Here is an 18,932-nt window from a genome sequence, read left to right as displayed (position 1 = left end):
TGTAGCAAGGAAGACACAAAAGCAAAAAGAAATATATTCGACTGCACACACAATATAGGTCAACATATAACTTCAATATGTCTTAAGAGCGAAATAAAATTTTGATACAGAAAAAATTACTTATCTAAATATTTAATTTTACAAACTTTAAACAATTTTGAAAGAATTTTCTAGATTTTATAACCCTATTTGATAACCAAATTTGAAAATGTTATATATTTGTCTTGAGGTAGACAATTCTAGAATTGAATTGAATTGAATTGAATTTTGAACAGAAAATCAATTTACAATTACATATTTTAAAATTAAATTATATTTATTAAAAATTGTAAAAAATTATTTAACTCTTGTCTGCTAAGTTCAAATGGAGTTTGATAGCTCGAAGCTAATTTATTTTTCAATACCTGCACAATATATTTTTGACCTTGCAAATTGAATTTTTTAAATTGCCAAGGCAGCACGTAATATAACCTTAAAGTGAAGGGAATATTCCATTGAATATTTGGAATATTCTGGTGGATTATTCCAGGGATATTGAAGTAATATTAAAATGTCCGCCTCGTAGGATTATTTCAAGATGAAATCGAGGGAATGTTCCTTGGTTATGTTGAGAGAATATTCCCAAACAATATTCTTGGAATATTCCGAATATTTAATAGAATATTCCCTTCACTTTAAGGTTATATTACGTGCCGCTTGGGTACTTGCAACGAAAAAAGAATCGTTTTGAGAGTTGAAGAAATTAGAATAAAATATCATAAAACCGATATATTCAAGTAAATCATACTTAATTTTTGTTGATTATTTTAAAGAGTCATTAATTTAGTGATATAATTTTAATATAATATTGCATAAAAAGAAACACAAAATCAAGTTGTAGACTTTATTATTTTTATTTTTTTCCTTTAAATCAAAACGACTTATAATTTCCTACTTATAATTATTGAAAAAGATAAATTACTGGAAATAAATTATAATGTTGAAATAAACAAATTAGATTAATTCGTCTGTCAAAGATATAATTGACCGGTTCATAGGAAAACCGGCAAAGTTTAGAAGGACTAAACTTTTATTTCTCCGCATAATTAAATTAATAAAAGATACAAATTACAAACATAACCTCAATTTTTTCGCAAAATAAATTCGCAATTATTATAATTTTACTGATTACGTAATCGGAAATTAATAAAAAATATCACCCGCTTTGTTTGACAACATTTATTTATTATATTAATTAAATTAATGTCATACACGCCAAACTTTTATGAATTAAGTTTTATATCTTTTATTTTAATAAATTACAGTGTTTTTTCGTTAATTTAATTTAAAAAATTAATTATGTGTATTTATATTTGATTATATTCAGAACATACATTAAAATTACCGCGAGCCTTTTTCTGTAAAATAAAATTTGGAAATAATTATTATTTTATATGCAAATTCGAGGTTATGTTTTGTTGATATTTAATTATACGGAAAAATAATTTAATTTTCATACATTTACCCGATTGCCTATAAACTGCAAAACTACTCTTCTGACATGCGACATAACTTTTATTATTTATATGTACATCACGTCGAATTGTTTACTTTTTTAGACAGGCGCAATATCTACTTTGCACTATTTCTTTCACAAAAATGTTCAATTTCTATCAAAAATCCTTTAAATCGTAATGGCCCGGCCATCTGGCGTTCGCCGCGGTAATCTGCCCGTAAAACTTGTTGTCGGTAATCGCGAACCGTTACAATAGGCTACACACCAAAAATACACAATAAACACTTTAACTTTCACTAATTATTAACCAGTATTAATAAACTATTATACTTGAAAATAGTAAAATTATACTTTTTTAATGTTTACCTCTTATTCAAAATTCAGATCAACAACAACTCACTCGTTTGTCAAAACACATTCACATGACATTGTTACACATTTTATTTTTTATTTCACTTATTTGACATTAATATAAGACAAATAAGGTCTTAAAAGAATCATGTACACTTTATCTACAAATCCCAACAGTCACTTTACTATTTTTTGTTATTTAAACAACATTTTTAATGAAAGTCAGGTTCTGACACTTTTTTGACGTTTTCGCGTTAGAAACACGTCCACCCGTTCCGCCAGGGTTCAATTATAATTCTAACCTAAAAATACACTTAAAACTAATTTTAATGTTATATGAACTGTCAGTATGTTTGATTTATAAAAGTAAGTATAATTCATGTTTATTTATTTAATACCATTTTATTTTTAAATATTTTACTAATTAATATAATTAGTAAAATATAAAATTATTATTTTATTTTCTCATTGGACTTGTAGCGCCATAGTTGTAGGTAGCTGCCACACGCTGTGGTGGGATGTATGCGCGTGGTGGGGTAAACGTGGTGGGGAGTGGTTAAAAAGTGTAGCGTTCCAAAGCGTGAGAGCTCATTTCCAGCAACAGAGCGGTAGAAGTAACATCGCTATGGAGAGCTGCTCATGCTACAACTGCTCCGTGAGGAGGATGTCGCTGTACAATGTAATTAATATTAACGATCAAGTTATTTATTGAATGGTGCTAATTAATTATTATTATTAGTTGCCATTCAACACGACGCCTCCAGGAAGTCCACCCAGGGTGCAGTACCCATGGCATCGTCCAGAGACGCCATCAGGGTATGTAGAGCTGGAGACTCTGGCGATACCGAAGGCCCCGACGCCGGTGCTCTGGATTGCTTCAAGGTCGTCAACTATTGAGGCCAGGGCTGTGTCTCCAGAAGCCAGGGTGCAGACACCTTCACGACAACACATTCAGTACCAACTCAGTACTAATTTCGTGCATTTTGGTACTGAAATGGAACTGGGAAATTTACCTGCGAAAAGGATCGAGTTACCGTTAATACCCTCATAAAAGTGAAAAGCGACTAGCTTTTTCAATGTGATTGTTAAATAAATTAATAAAGAGTTTTATATTTATATAAATTTTATTATATCATAATAATATATGTAATATACATTAAGTATAGACTTGCCATAACTGTGGCTCAAATAAGACTAACTTAGGAGAGAACAAGAATATAATATTTGATTATAGTTTAGTATAAATACAGTGCCGTATCTCTACGCAGAAAAACAAATATATAGAAGGAATATAGAAAAATATAAATTTATCATTATTTTAACACGCTTCCTTAAATTTGTAACCTATTAATTTTTTAAACAGATATTATAACAAAAAAATCAAATTTAAATGTGAGTTCGAATTTATTTGGATTTGACAATATTAAAAAAAATTCTATACAATATTCAGATTCGTACTTATATTAGTCACTCCACAATCATACGTGAACAAAAGCTTGAAATTTAATTTAACAATATATATTTTTAGTAAAATCTATCAATTTGGTATTTGTGTGTAAAAGCATAAATTTAAAATATACAATTTGAATCGCAAGAATAAGTTATTTTTGTTTTTACTTATCTCATATATATTTCTCGGAATTTGATGAACAAGAAGCGCAGACACGTGGAGATAGAGTTCTCTTTTGGATGAGCGTCAGTCACAATTTTTGGATTATTTCAGTATAATCTTGGTCAAACATACAATTAATAAGACGAATCTCGGCCGAATCGAACTCAGAGAATCTCGTGTCGTTATTTCCTTCGAATATTGTTTTGAGACAAATTCTCACAAGGCTAGATTTGATATGTAGAAATAAACAGGTGGTCACCAACTTGCGACGCTTCAAACAGAGGTTTAATCCCCGCTTCCAAAGCAACGATAAAAAAAACAGGAATATCCACCTTGTTTCCGCCCACACCTGGACTGTACAAATTATACAATAAAATCAATTAGATCCCGCTACACTTTTTCGTTTAATACAATTACAATTTACTTACCCCGCTAACGGGTATACTATGCTCGTCGCAGCGCGACTCTTGCGATTCTAATATTCGCGACACACACAATACCGCTCATATCGCTTTCTTTCATTCGGTAGTAATCGGATTACTACCGATTACGCACGAGATTTACATACACGTAACAATCTATTCGGCGATCCCCGACTAATATCAAAATTCGTTACAAATTTATATTTCATTCTTTCAAATTTATTATTTCTCTTAACTTTATAAATTTTGCTTTGCCAAGTGATTTTGTAAATATGTCTGCTAGATTATTTTCAGATTCAACTTTTACGATATCAATAAAACCCTTTTCATAATTTTCATTCACGTAGTGATATTGTACTTCTATGTGCTTTGAATTTTTTGTGAAATTTCCAAATTTAGAAATGATTACAGCACCTGAGTTATCTTCATACAATTTTACAGGGGATTTTACATTTAATTTAAACGCTTCTTGTAACATTCCTCGTATGTAATTTACATCTGTGACTGATTCTGATAGTGCAACGTACTCTGCAAAAGTTGAGGATTTTACAACAGAACTTTGTTTGTGAGATTTCCAGAAAATTACATTACCGAATAATCGAATGACATAAGCCGAGGTAGATTTTCGATCTACTGTATCACCTGCCCAGTCTGCATCAACAAAGCAAACTAACATTTCACAATTTATATCTTTTTTATACGTTAATTTTTAATTTTTCGTTGAGTACAGGTATTTTAAAACACGTAGCGCATATTTGTTATGATTTTCGTTGTAACAATTTTGGTACCTGCTCAAGTAATTCATGCTAAAAGCTATATCTGGCCTAGTACCTGTGCTTATGTACAATAATTCACCAATCAAGTTTCTGTACTTAATGTTATGATTTAACTTTTCTGCACACTCTAATTTTAAATTTACTTCCATTGGTGTATTATAATTTTTTGCATATTCTAGGTGATATTTTTCAGCTAAAGACTCAATGTACTTTGTTTGGTTTAAGGTTAGAATGTTTTCACACATATTCATGTTTACATCAATTCCAATATAATTAGTTACTTTTCCCATATCTTTCATCTTAAAACGTTCTGACAATTTTTTCTTTATTACATCGATCAATTTTTTATTTTTACTACAAATTAACATATCGTCCACAAATATCAGAATGTAAATGAATTCTTTATTTTCGTAATTTATATATAAACAATAATCATGATTACTTCTTTTGAATTTTAATTTATTTAGAAACTCGTTAAAACATTCATACCATGATCGCGGACTTTCTCTTAATCCATATAAAGCTTTTAACAATTTGCAAACTTTATTTGTACCATTTTCGTAACCTTTAGGTTGATTTACATACACTTCTGAAACTATTTTTCCGTTTAAAAATGCAGTTTCTACGTCCATTTGTTCAATAAAGAAATTGTTCTGGCAACAGAAAGAAAGCAATAGTTTTAATGTCAACATTTTTGCAACTGGTGAATAAAGGTTTCCTACTGAGTCTGTTTGCTGAAACCCTCTAGCTACTAACCGAGCTTTATATAAGTTTTCATTTTTTTATTAAAAATCCATTTAACTTCAATAATTTTTTTATCTTTTGGTCTTTTAACTAATACCCACGTTTCGTTTTTATTTAGACTATTTATTTCTTTATCCATTGCCTTTTGCCAATTTTCTGAATTGCTACAATTTAACGCTTCCTCAATTGTATTTGGTATTATTGCATCACAATAATTTACAAAGACAGAGTTATTTACAAATTCATTATTAAAGTATCGAGTGTTAGGTTTTCGATTTCTAGTAGAGCGTCTTAATTCAATTTTATTTTTATTTTCTGAATCGGAATCAATCTTTTGAGAATTGTTATCGTTTTCTGAATCTATACTCTTGTATGATTCATCTTCGCTTATTTCACTCATGTTATCATTCATACTTTCATTATCTCTAAAACTTATAAGTTTAACATTATCCTCTACAATTTCTACATGTCTGGCAGTTATAACTTTATTGTTGACTAATACTCTATAACCTACTTCGGTATACCCCAATAAGGTCCCTAAATTTGCTTTTTTATCCCACTTCGATTTTCTTAATTGTTCAGGTATTCTAACGTAAACTTTACTCCCATATAATTTTAAAAACTTTACACTTGGTTTTTCGTTAAAGAATATTTCAAAAGGAGTTTTATGTTCAATGGTATTTGTTAGCGTTCTGTTTTTTAAATATGCTGCAGTTTGGATAATTTCTGGCCAATAAATTTTATTTACCTTTGCTTCTGCAAGTAAACATCTGGAAGTGTCCATAATTGATCGATTATACCTTTTAGCTGTTCCATTAAGCTCATGAACGTAAGGTGGGCAGGGATTTAAATGTATGCCCTTCTCCCTAATAAATTTGTAAATATTATTATTTAAGTATTCTTTTCCATTATCACATCTTAAATTTTTTATAGTTTTTCCCGATAAATTTTCGACTGAATTTGTATAATCGAAAAAACAATTATAGACCTCAGATTTTGATTTTATGACATAAACTTTAGCTAATTTACTATAGTCATCTAAAAAGGATAAAAAATATCTTTCACCCTTATACCCTACTGTCTGATGTGGCCCATTTAAATCTGTGTGAACTATTTCTAAAATTTCTTTTGCTTTCTTTCTATTATTTTCAAAAGGTATATTATGCATTTTATTTTCTATACATATAGAGCATTTCATATATTCTTTTTCTACTTGATTGGGTATACCTTCTAAAAGTTCATTTTTACATAACAGCTTAGATATTTAAAGTTTTCATGTCCTAAAGTTCGGTGCCATTTTTCTTTTAATGTTATTACTTGATCATTTATTTTAACAACACTTGAGTTCGATTGGCGACTGTTATTTTGATTATTTATTAAACACATTCTCGGTAACAAAAGCATTTGATTTAATTGGATTTTCTTCAGTTTTATCTTCTTTATCTTTATTATTTTCTTCAATTGATTTAAGTTTTATTTTTCCTTTCAAATATTCAACAGTTCTTTGATTTTCCGGTAGAACATCTATTAAGTCACCAATATAACTGTATGATTGTGGTAATGTCTTAATCATGTATCTTAGTTTTTCCTGTTCTTTGACCTTGGCTCCTGCTGCCTTCAGTTCATTTATCGCCTTCTCGAACTCATCAAAGAAGTTTGTAACTTCAGGATAATTTTTCAACTTTATGTTCTCCAGAGTATTTCGGCACATAATCTGCAATGCTGTTGATTCTTTTAAGTAAATTTCGTCAAATTTCTTTATAATTTTAAATGAGGAATCTAAGTCTCCAATGTACTCGAGTTGTTTATTTGTTATGGCACTGTATATATAGTTTGTTGCTTTAATGTCTGAGTGTTTCCATTGTTCTGTTTGATCGGTTTCTTCTATTTCTTTCGTTATTACTTCGATGCATTTTTTAAACTCCAAGAATTTAAAAATTCTTCTTCTCCAATTTGAGTAATCTGACCCATCAAAAATAGGTATAGTTATATCATCGATTTTCATATATTGTGCCATTTCTCCCTTTTATTCGTAGCACGTGTCTTCAAACTTAATCCCTTTTTCTTTTTGATTCTCACTTTTGCTTCTTTATTATTTAATCACTTTTTAAACCACTTTATTTATCACTTTATAAACCACGCTCTACTACCATGTTAAATAAATTAATAAAGAGCTTTATATTTATATAAATTTTATTATATCAGAATAATATATGTAATATACATTAAGTATAGACTTGCCATAACTGTGGCTCAAATAAGACTAACTTAGGAGAGAACAAGAATATAATATTTGATTATAGTATAGTATAAATACAGTGCCGTATCTCTACGCAGAAAAACAAATATATGGAAGGAATATAGAAAAATATAAATTTATCATTATTTTAACAGTGATTAAACTAATACTATATATTTATTTCAATATTATATTTGTTTTTCCTGGATTTATATTATTTTTATACATTATTATGCATATGATGTGTCCTTTGGCAGCTAAATTCAAAAATGATGTCCATTTTTTTGTCAAACTTAAGGTATACGAGATTAATTATAACTTTTTTAAATGTAATTATTTTTTGATAAATTTTAGATATTCATAATCGGGAAATATTAACGAATCTCAATATATATTTTTCAAAGTTGAGTTATTAAAATAATAAATTTTTTAAGCAATAAAACTCGGGTTAAAATTTTAATCCTTCAACAAAGGACCTAGGGGTCTATTGTTCAGAGAGGGATTGCAATATAATTTCCAAACTTAACATATATTTTCTACAAACTATTATATTTTTTTGCTGTTTTACACGTATATCGTGAGAGACGACGGTTTGTTGATCTTATATACCTTTAAAACTATTGTTAAAGTACTTTAAAAATGTCTTCTTATGGGTTATCGGGTAGTGGTACTGAAGTGGAACTCAAGCCAAGTCCAATTCAGTACCATTCCAGTACCACTCTTTCGGTAGGGTTTTCATTATTTCTACTTCAAACTGACATTTTAGGTCTCAAAATATTAGTAATCTTATTAATGATGTCTCATTTTATCATTATTAATAGTTTTTAACCCAATTTCAGTTATCTTTTTTTCAATATTTATCAAAGAACATAACAGGGACAGAACGAGAACGCATCTAGAACAATTGTTCTGTTCTCACAACGTTCCACTTCTTCGCGAGGGTATGATATATGATGATCCTATAGAAAGACTTTTTATGGGATATAGAAGTTTTGAGCTTGACGAGTGTTGCGGGGGGAAAACTGGGTTGGACCCGCCAGATCGGGTTCATCCTAGGCATTCCGAAGGACTCGTTGAGGATTGTGTATTTTTTCACAAATGATGCGGGGGGCGATGCGGGGTGAACCTTGATCCAGTTCGCCCTGGGAATTCCGACGGATTTGTCAATACATATATGTGTTGACGGTAGTGCACACGGAAATTTGTGTGGTAATATTGGGTACCCAAATGATGAATGTACTTGTTCGCGTAAAGAGAACAAGGTTGATGTTGAAAAAGAAAATCCATGGTTATGCATAAAAACAGAAAATATAATGTTAACAAGGAATCCAAAAATTGTAGACTATGATGATTCAGATGAATCGGATGGTAGTATGATTTTGGAAACTAAGAAAAAGGAAATTTTCAAGATAAATAAGGGTTTCAAGAGAGAAGCGCATATATTAATTGGTAATGATGACGGGGCAGTTGAAGTTATTAATGATACAGATGAACTAATTCAAAAGTCAAAAGAAAGATTATGGATGCGTGAGGATCATATTTTAAATTTCATGAGTTGTGATTGTGTAGTTAAAAATCAGCAAAGTATTGAATTGTTAAATTTAGGATTATTTGATTTACAAAATTTGTCAAATTAAAAACCAAAATTGGTCCAGGTAGTAAGAACAAATAATGGTAATCATTATATTTTTCATTTATTTATTAAAGAGTTATTTAATGATAGATTTACAATGGAAAGATATAAATTTACAATAGATACTTTAAAAAACGCATTAGTTCACGAAGGGGCTTAAAAAATTTAGTTTATCAAGAGAAGGAAATGGGTTTGATAAAATTTTATGGAGTAATATTGAAAAAGTATTAAGAGATCATTTTCAAAATGAGGGTTTTAAAATTACCGTTTGTACAGGGGAATTTGAGATTCCTAGAGAAGAAGACAGAATTTCAATAATAGAGGAATGTCACGATAGTGTTACAGGAGGACATAAAGGGGAAACCAAAACCCTTGAACGAATAAAGGAAAGATATTTTTGGACAGGAATGAGAACAGATATTCAAAATTACATCAAAACATGTGAATCCTATCAAAGAAAAAAATTAGTAAGAGTAAAAACTAGACAACCTATGAAAATAACAGATACACCAATTCGAAATTTCGAAAAAATGCAAATGCATATTTTTGGACCTCTACCATGAACAAAATTAGGAAACAGATATATATTGACTTGGCAAGATTGCTTAAGTAAATATTCAGGGGCAATTCCATTATCCAGTGTAGATACTCCATCAATTGCAATAGCTTTTGTAGAAAATTTTATTTGTATATTTGGTTGTCCAGAATCCATACAAACTGATCAGGGAAGTCAGTTCATGAGTGAATTAATGGAAAATATCGCGAAATTATTTAAGATTAAACAAAATAAATCAACCGCCTATTATCCACAATCATTGGGAGCATTAGAAAGGAGCCATCATACATTTATTGAATACCTTAGGCATTATTGCGAAAAAGATAATTGGGATTTATGGTTACAATCTTCAATATTTTCATTTAACACTTCTGGTCACGAATCAACTGGCGTTACACAGCATGAAATGATTTTTGGTAAAAAGGCTAGGATTCCTTCCGAATTTTCTAAAAAGGAAATACAAATAATATATGTTTGTATGGTTAATGAATTACTAAAACGGATATCTGAAACAGAGAAAATGGTAATTACTAGATTATTGGCAGCTAAACAAAGATGTAAAAAATATTACGATCGCAAAATAAACAAACAATCATTTAGAACAGGAGAATACATTTTACTTCTAAAAGAACCTTGAGAAAACAAATTCACCGATCATTATACTGGACCGTTTAAAGTTACTAGAATTATAGACGAATTTAATGTATTTAAATAATCTTACTAAGAAAACCGATATTTGTACTACTTGTGACGTATGAAAGTACATTTTGTTACATTAGCGTGAAATATAGTCATTGTAGAAGTGGCTTAACGTCTCATAGTCCTCGGGAATTTTCATAATTCATCTGTGTGATTTCACCCTAAAAATAATGTGTCACATTTCGGATGTCTCTTCTCATGCGCATGCTCTGTGCCCAACTTGAACAACCTAATTGCCTACTGCTATTCTTCTATCATCCATCAGTAATACGGTTCACGTCATTGGTGAAACATCACACTAAATGTAATTATAAAAAAAACAACAACAAATCTACTCATTGATAAAATTCTATGTACTTATTTGGAATATCACTATAAAGATGCCACAAGCATCAAGCATAATTTCCTCTCGGTCGGATCCTTTCGACGCGTTGATAATTGTAATATTGTTGATACATTATTGAGAACGGTGGTCTAGTAACAATCTAGTAACATTGACCCATTCTCTCCCTCCATTTTGTTTTTTCTACTCTTTCTAACCTATTAATTGAAGAGAGACAAAGAAAGAAAATGGAGGGAGAGAATGGGTCCCCACCAGATGGCGTATTGCAGTTTAGCCGATCCCAATTAATACATAGTAATTTCCAACATATAGATACAACTGAATTTGAGAGTTTAAATTCTCTCTATATAACCGTTTTAATTATTGACTCAGACTAAAGAATTAATAGTTTCTTATAATTTCCTTTTGTTTAATTATTAAACAATTACTGGTTTCATTAGTGAAACAATAACCGTAAATTTCTGCTTTTATTATATATATATAAAAGAAATGACATTTTATCTAATATTTATAAATTAATCAATTTTTTTTATATATTTATAAAAATAATAAAAAAAGGGGGAATAGAATTATACAAAATATACGAAGCAAACGAAAAAAGGTACTTGTGTCAATCTTACATATGTAAATTGTGTTTAACTCTTTTGACAAGAAATATTTTCAAATAGAAATGTTCTCTACAATGTGTGGTGAAATAAAATCTTAAATAAATGAACGATTTACTTAAAAAGAATATTTTGTTTATTGCAAAATTTGTACTATAGACAAAAAAGTGCATTTTCGTAATGATTTACTCAGAAAATTCTTTCGGATGAATTTTTTTGGCTCAATAAAATTATTGTTGAGAATATTTACTAGGATTTCTGCCAAAAAAATTCTGATAACTCGTTTTAATGAAATTTGCATTTAATTTTAATTTTTTTTTTAATTTTAATTTTTTATTAGCACATGAAATGTGCCTGCAGACTCTCAAAAAAACCTTTAAAAATTTAATTTTTATGTAACTACTAATAAATATAACTATATTTATGATTGTCTATTAATTTCTGTTTTATTTACGCTTTTCCATGTCATAGAAAATGCAATTTTCAATAGTTTTTTAAAGTCATTTGCTTTCTTTTTATTTTTCCGTATTTATGCTCCTTCTAAATTTCCAGAATATTTAACGATTACATTTAACAAATCTGCAACAAATAAGGTGTAAAGAGAATGCGCTTCATTTTCGTATGCTATGATCCTGCAGGTTAAAGCCTAGCAGGAGGAAGGTCAAAATGCAGAGCCATTAGTACAGTAAAAAAAATATTTAATTCACCAAATGATAACTCCAGAAATGCAAACCTGAGGATTAACCTGGAGTTTTGTTTAAATGTGCTAATTGTCATCAAGAAATTACTAAATCTACAGTTCCTTCTGAGCACTGCATTCATTGCAAATTGCGCTATGCCTGTTCTTGGGAGTATTTTTAACATCGTCCCCACGATATCATGGAATTCTAGGTCGAAGAGCCTGCTGTTTTTCCAATTGCGTGAACTGTTAAAGGAAAATTTCAGTTTTTAGTTTTTATATTGAGTTTCGATGTCAAGTTTCATCTTCGAACTAACTCGTTTTTTTAATATGCAAAAAAAGGAGAAAGAATCCTTTTATTTTTTTAATGTTTAATTCATTCTTGTCTTATTGTTTTTGATTCGAGATTGATGTTCAGTTTTCTTTTTATTCGAAGTAAATCTTCGGTTTTGTCAGGTTGAACTACATTTATAGAATAATATTTATTTCATATACAGCATTAATTTTTTTTTTATTATTATTATTAAACTTTGAGACCATAAAAGAAAGTCGTTAGTACTTAAAGACTGATTAGTTCAATTCAACGATTTTACATAATGTAAAAAAGGGGGGGAAGGGAGAAATATATTTTGTATAAAATTTTTTAATGAATATATTCATTTCATACTCATATAATTCCTACTTAATGAACCAAATTCAAATTTGTGATGAATATAAATAAATATAAAATAGGAATGTCTCGTAAGGTAAATTCTTGAGATTTTCGGAGTCAAGTTTTGAGATTATAATGTTTAAATTTTAATTTATTGAGACCTGCATTAATAATTAAAACTTGAATCATTTTTTTGGGCTAGAGTTAAATTTTGGATCGATCAAAATTAATTTAAAATTAAATTGATTAAAATGAAAATAATTAGAAAACAAAATCAATTTGAAATTGAAATGTACACAAATTGGAATTAGAAATAATTAAAATTTAGGACGAATAGTTTATGAATTTAGAGCTGATTTCAGACTATAACCAGTTTGAAATCCATGTGGATATATATATATATATTTCAAAAGAATAATGACAAATATAATTTCTTTTTGTTTTGGAAAATTTTGATTTATCAATCAAAATTTTTATAAGGCGGAAAGTGTAACGCTGCGCTGGTATTTGAATGCAAGGTTGGGTAGGTTGTCATAAAATAAACAATTCAAGAAACATTGTTAATTTTTTAATAATAGTAGTAATAAAATGAGCACTGATCACAATACTAATTTATAAAAGATAATTAAGAAGAAGCAAGAAAATGAGAAAAAGAGAGAGAAGGGAAAAGAAAAGACAATAATAGGAAGGAGAGAGAGAAGGCGAATTGACTAAAACTTAAATAGAATAAGGATGTATATATTATTATTGATGAATGTAAAGAGAAAGATGTAGATAGAAAAGAATAAGGATGGATGTATAATTATAGATGAGTGTAAGAGAGAAAAGAGCATATAAAGGTTATTGATTGTAGACAAATATATGAATGAGAAAAAGAGATATAAAATTAATGTTTGATTTAAAGGTACTTTGGAAGGATCTTTTGTAGTTTCCCCTCTCATCTGAAGGATTGTTTTAGGCAAATGCGAGTACCTAATTCAGAAATCGGCTGCAGACGTTAAAAGGACCTAAAGAATAATGTGATTAAGGTTCTTTTGCAATAAATCTGAGTTCTCATTTTTAATGAATAATTAACGTATAAAATTTATTTTATAATCATAATATACGTTTTACTATTGTTAATCAAGTTAGAATTTACAGAAGATAATCTGTTGTTGAGTGGAAAACACGATCAATACTTACGAGGACAAGCTAGAACAATGCTTGCAACGATGAGAGGGATCAGTGCATGTATTGTTAGATCAAGGTCATTTCTGACAGTTGGAACACCTGCATAGAAGTTCATTTCTAACAGTTGGAACACCTGTAGACAAGGTCAAAAGGGAGAAGCAGGGCGGATCATTACCAAAAGCCCGGCGTTGATTTGTGAAGCCAATATGAGTGAGTCATCACTCTGAGCCAGGATTGGTTGGGACCATAGACCCAGAATCAGCATAGAGTGGGAATACTCTTATAAAAGGACGTGAATTACGGACGCAAGACAGATAAAAATTACGATCCAGATACTAAAATACAATTCTGGTTTACGGAACTGCGAATCATCCTCAGTTGAACTATAGTTTTACAAGTTCTTCTTCGCTAGTAGTGCGATTTATTAAGCCAGCGCGAATAGGACGTTTCATAAATAGTCTATCAAATCAGATTCTATTAAATTAATTGAATAAAAACATCTGTGTATTAATTAAAACCATGTGAATATTATTAATTAATAATCCTCTCAGCAAGTCAATCTTTCAAGAATTTTAAGAGAATCGAACTCAATTAATATTTGAAGATTAACGTTAACTTAAAGTGATTATCTATGATTGCTATTTCCTTAATAAATAAACAATTAAAACATTGCATTAACAAGACATTTATAATAACAAGAATAGAAAATTTTCGAAGTTTCCATCCCAAACATGTAAATGATTTTGAAAAAAAAATTTTACAGTTTAAAATGGTAAAGAGATGGAAACTATTATAAATCAAAGATTTGTTTCTTGGCAGGTAAGATTGTTCTTGTACTGTAAAAAATATATACTAAATTTTTAATTTATTCTGTAATATTACTTCGATAGTCATTGTAAATTTAAGGAGTTATTTTTTACATTGTGGTTTTGTTAAAATCAATACATGCGATTTTATTGTAAATAGCGAACTTTACGGAATCAAAACAAAATTCAAAAACCCCTTTTGTTTTGATTATTATCAGGATATCGGAATCAGAAGTCAAATATGTTCAGTTTTGATTCCGAAATCAGAATTAAAAGTTGACTCTACTTAGTTTTGATTTCAAAATCAGAATTAAAAGTTGACTCTATTTAGTTTTGATTTCAAAATCAGTATTGAAAGTTAACTTATTTTCAATTCAGTTTAGTGAACAAAACACATGTAGAATGTACTTCTGATTTCGTTTTTTAAACAAAATAAATAAGCCGACTTATTTCAAAAAAGGGCTTATGTCGACGTGTATTACGAAAAAAACACTACTAAAATATATTTGCATGAAAATTTACACTCCTGATTTTTAAATTTAAATATGATCTTTTATTTTAAACAAATAATTTCATTATATTTAATTTTTAAATAAATATTAAAACACGAAAGAGAAACTTCCATAAAACTTTTTTATTTGTACAGAAAACAAAATGAAAACTGTAATGTAGGAAAGAGGTGACTCGGATAATCGAAAACTCGGATAGCACGAAAGAAATAAGAAATCAGAAAATTTCAATTATTTTTGATGTATTTAAAGATTTTAAAGTGTTAGAATAAAATTAAACGACAAAAATAGAGAAAAGTTTAAATCCAATGAACACAAATAAATCTTTGTACATATTATAAAGCAATGTTATTGCATAACATTGTAATTTGAAACTACAATCGCCATTTGCGCATATGGCGCAAAAGCTTTTGCGAAAAAAAATTTTCATCCGAGCAGTGCTGGGCACCTCGGATATCGAGAAGTTTTTGATAACCGAAGTTCTATTGTATAATGTAAAAAAAACATTAATAAATAAAGCAGACCGTATGCGGTTAATCAAACAGTAAGAAGTTTACTCTTTCTTTGTTAAAAATTCCTCACATTTCAGGAAAAAAAGTTCAGTAAGCATTTCAGAATTTCTTCCGAAATCGAGGATTTTTGCATAAAAATAAATTTCTGAAAAAGTCTGGAACTATTTCATAATATTTTAGAAATTCTTTCGTAGAAATTACGTTTCTTGTGACAAAATTATATAGTTCTCTAATGTCTCTTTATTAATAAGGAGATAGATCGATAAGGAAAAATTAAAATATGTGTTGGAATTTTTAAATGCATATGAATGATTTACTTGAAATTCGTTTCTCGGAGGTTTTCGAAATTGCTGACTGCCCGGTAAGAAGACTTGAATTGAAAAGAATATAAAATTCCTGCTATTCGATAAAACTGAATTTATTAATTCTATTTAAGGAGCAAATTTTCAAAATCTGATTAAATCCATTTTTCAAAAAAATTTAGATAAACATAAATTTAATATTTTTAGGACCTTACAAATCGTCCTGTTACTCTTACATTTAAGAAAAAAATTTATTAACAACGATGTTAATCTATAATGGAAAAAGCAGCACAAGGTGCCCTGTGGGCAAAAAACCATGTTCGTTCTAAAAACGTTTTAAGGACGTTCTTAGAACGTTTCATGTCCGCCAAATAATGTTCTGGAAGATTTTAAGAACATAGATGTTCAAATAATGTTCCAGAACATTATTTGGTGGACATGAAACGTTATAAAAACGTTCTTTTTGACCATAGGGTGAATGGGCGTCTTAATATTGCAAAAAAATGTATCCCATGCTTTATGGATGAACACTTACTCTCTTATATAGTTAAAAAATATGTGTATTAATTTATATATCTCCAGGTATTTCTACATCAAAAATTTCTTCTTTTACAATGCGTTAGAGATTCGTAGCTTAAAGATACATGACTTCCAAAATCCTCCGCAACTCTTACTATTCAATTGCCTTTTCCAATTTTAAACGTTTTTTGACAATTGCAGCAGGCTACACTACAAGTAGATTTCTCTTTTCTATTAACGAAACCATTTACACAAGTGTTATGTTCACGTTTCTTATTGTAGCAATATAATCTTTTGGAATAATTCTTAATTTTTTGTTTTCGTGAACAGTACACGACTTAAGCTTTGTAATAACCTAGAAATTAGGCACTTATTTTGTCTATTTATTTAAATAACATACGTATCTTTGTGTCTTATGACTTCGATAGAGATGGCCATGCTATGTTAATGTGAAGCAAGAACTCACCGAGTGCGCGAACGCACGCGTTTATTCCGGTCGGGTTGCAGTGAGCGGCTCAGAGGCATTCATTACTACTTGACTGGCAATAGATTACTTGAGAATGATCTTTTAGAAGCCAAAGAAGGATCTATGTATGTAGCCGGTATCGCCGATTGAGTAAGAATCACTTTTTTGCTTAATTTCTACTTAAAAAACTTTAAACGCGTTTTTCTCAAAACTGCATATTTTCAACTTTGTCACACTCTCATTTTAAAACTATTCAACCAATTAACTTCAAACTTAGACAGTATGTTCCTTGCATGTGTAGGTTCCGTGTAAACTAGGATCTATAAAATCAATTAATATTCTAAAAAGTTATAAAAAATTTAAGTTGCAAAATTGTTCTCGAAAAATGAAAAAAGTCTGCCAATTGGTTTTTTTCAATGAATATTTCTCATTCTAGTTCACATGATAGCCAAAATACACAGAGAAAATCTGAAAGCACTGAGTATTTTTTCTCACAGCACTGGCTACTGTGTAAACCAAAAAATTAAATTCCAGAGTTCCGAATGTTCTCCAGACAGTACTCAATGCTCTGCAGAAAATAATCACTACTTTTTTTGACAGTAATCGGAATTTCGTTTCATATTAATAGACAACAGATTATTTAGAGCTACGAATATAGCAATAACTTCTGTGGTCGAAGTCGTGACTACTTTCCTCACAGCTCTGAGTACTGTGTAGAATTATGTTTTAGAATGAAAAAAATATAAGAACGTTTAATCTTTAATAAAAAGTAGATAACAATTTTAAGCAAACGTTTAAAACAATTTTAATAGATTAAACATTTTTAAAAATATTTTTATGAAAAACTGAATACATATTTGACTAAAATTATTTCTATTTTATTATATTAGAAATAATAAACTTTAATAATATTAATCAAATTACTTTTGATTACTAACTCAAAACTTATAAAATACAAATAAATATTTATTATTTAATTATAATATAATAACTTTATTTGCTATATAATTTTGAAAATTTTTTAAAAAGCATTAGTTTTTAATTAAAATTATATATCTGAAAACAGTAGTTTCAAAAACTTAAAAGTTTAAATATTAAAATAATTTTTTTTAATACATAATATATAAAGTGATAAAATAATGAGTAGTAGGGCTGTACCAGTTCTAAAACACAGGTAATGCAGGTATCTACCTTACCGATATATGGTAACTCTACTTTACCCTTGGCGGATGTTACCAACCGTTGTCGCGAGATGGCGCTGTTGCTCGCGGGAATTTTTGACTTTTAACCCGTTTGGCTAGGTTGGTGTTACCGACCGTTGTCGCGAGATGGCGCTGTTGCTCGCGGGAATTTTTGAAATTTTTAACCCGTTTGGTCACCTCCCTTACCACCCACTTTCCACCCTCTTGGACACCCACCACCCCCCTTATTTGCATATATCTTTTTTAAATATTACCACCCACTTTCCACCCTTTTGGCCACCCACCACCCCCTAATTTGCATATGTGTTTCCTATGTATTAACATATACGGTTCCAAAAATTCAAAAATCATAATTAGAACGTCGAGGAATAAAGGGTTCGCGAGATACCGCGCTGGACTCAAAAGTGAAAGGTGCGCGACAGATATGCGCGTACGGTCACCAGGCCCATTGAAAATTTCTTATTACTTATCTACACTGCTCGCGGGAATTTTTAAATTTCTTTTACCAACCGTTGAGATTACCAATGAAGGATAAGTTTCTATATTACCATGGTTGATGTTACTGATCTATACTAAGAGATGGCGCCACTACTAGTGGGAAATTTAAAATTTTACCCTTTCATACATGGAAAATTATATT

General features: G+C 29.5%; 1 long non-coding RNA gene across 1 annotated transcript; it reads right to left on the bottom strand.

The window, feature by feature from the left end:
* Window positions 1–3,231: 3,231 nt before the first annotated feature.
* On the bottom strand, window positions 3,232–4,069 carry LOC127290851 (uncharacterized). Its single transcript, XR_007844494.1, has 2 exons — window positions 3,887–4,069; window positions 3,232–3,812 (listed from the first exon to the last, which is right to left on the bottom strand). It is a non-coding gene; the product is annotated as an uncharacterized LOC127290851 (long non-coding RNA).
* Between the last annotated feature and the right edge of the window lie 14,863 nt (window positions 4,070–18,932).

The sequence above is a fragment of the Leptopilina boulardi genome, unplaced genomic scaffold (assembly GCF_019393585.1).
Source record: "Leptopilina boulardi isolate dan_hultmark-lab unplaced genomic scaffold, ZJU_Lbou_2.1 LbouV2_90, whole genome shotgun sequence".
In the NCBI taxonomy this organism is placed as follows: Eukaryota; Metazoa; Arthropoda; class Insecta; order Hymenoptera; family Figitidae; genus Leptopilina; species Leptopilina boulardi.
The sequence above is the reverse complement of the archived record's forward strand: the minus strand, read 5'-3'. Positions and strand labels throughout refer to the sequence as shown.